We start from the raw sequence: 1,426 nt of genomic DNA, 5'->3' as shown, positions 1-1,426 counted from the left end.
TCAGGAAGTAAAAGCAAGAGGGTTTGATTGGTTGCTGGGAGCTCCACATGCTAATCAGGAGGTGTGGTTCTGTAAATAGTGACATAAAAATCTTGTAATATATAGTGTTCTAAAGCTGGCTGAATTGTGCTTTAATGAAATGGGGACCTGGTTTTAGAGTTTTGTCCTTTAGTTCGCTGAGGGTGAAACCTATTGTATGAAAACGTTCACCGTGGGAAGAAAGCTTTTGTACATTAGCCTGGGTGTGTAGCCGAGGAAGGATTTGTTAAGACTATACTTTCAGGGATCATTTCTATAGTTTGTAACTAGAGAAGTGTAGCCGAAAGTGTCTGACCTTGCTAACCACGAGGAGGAGTTAAAGTGTTCTCTTCTGAGTGGGAAGCGAGCAGACAGTGTTGCTTTAATGCAGCTGCTGTCTGTTATTGATGACCGTTCCTTCTTTCCTTTTGGGAAGTTGGGAGGGAGAGAACACAGACTGAGTGGTTAGTTCTTATTAACAGGTTTAAAACTAGATTTTTTTAGACGTTTGTTATGCGGAGTTTTTTATAGTTCTGCCTCATGTATGTTTAACAGTAAATTTTAATTTTATTATGGATTTCTTTTTGGTAGGGTTTAAAAGAGAAGTGTGAAAGGTTTCTTATTCAGTAGTTACTGAAACAATTCTAAAATTCCTTGATACTTCTATATCTCTTTTTTGTAGTTGTATTCTATTTCAGAGTTTAGGCAGGGTCCTGAGTCTGCGAGTTCTCTTCTTTTTCCACTTTTTTCTCTTTTTCACTCCCTATTTTTCTGGAAGCCTCTTTTTTTTACTTCTACTGCTATGGCAGCTGGCTGGTACACGGTTTGCTCTTGGCCCCGAGCACGTCAGACAATCCACACAGGATATGAGAGTTGCTGTCTCTTGTCCGTGCAGTGGGTGGAATGGGGAGAAAAGAGGCTCACACAGAGCCCCTGCCATTGGGGAGAATGAAGGACCCTGCTATGGGTGGATATCAAGCACACAGAACCCCTTGCCATGGAGAAAGACTGGGGAACCCTGGAATGGGTGGAGGAGACAATGAAGGGCATGGGGGGAAGGGGTTTACATGAGGGATTTGCATATGTTAACATCTCCCTCACCCCCTGGGTGTTTTCCTTCCCATCTTATTTCTTCTCTTTTCTGTTACTCTCTTTTTTTCTGTCTGAGGTAAATGAAAAATGCACACCCCTGAGAGGCACAGCTGAGCTGATCTAAATCCTGGTATAGACTGTGCTAGTTGGAAAAGCGGGAGGGGAGAGCACAGATTGAGTGGTTAGGCTTTGTATATTGTATATTGTTAGGTTAATTCTTATGCTGAATGGCGGGTAGGAGGGGGTATAAATCATTTGAGACTCTTGCGCCACTCCCTGTGTGGCCTGTGTTTTTCTTTGTTTTAAAATAAGACTA

The 1,426-nt window shown here is 42.2% G+C and overlaps 1 non-coding gene across 1 annotated transcript; it reads left to right on the top strand.

Moving 5' to 3' along the window:
* The first annotated feature begins 267 nt into the window (after positions 1-267).
* LOC113405667 lies at positions 268-484 on the top strand. Its single transcript, XR_003369542.1, has one exon. It is a non-coding gene; the product is annotated as a small nucleolar RNA U3 (small nucleolar RNA).
* The last annotated feature ends 942 nt before the right edge of the window (positions 485-1,426 follow it).

Source organism: Terrapene carolina, unplaced genomic scaffold (assembly GCF_002925995.2).
Source record: "Terrapene carolina triunguis isolate 2854851 unplaced genomic scaffold, T_m_triunguis-2.0 Scaffold48041, whole genome shotgun sequence".
NCBI classification, from domain to species: domain Eukaryota; kingdom Metazoa; phylum Chordata; order Testudines; family Emydidae; genus Terrapene; species Terrapene triunguis.
This window is presented reverse-complemented; position numbering and strand designations above follow the sequence as displayed.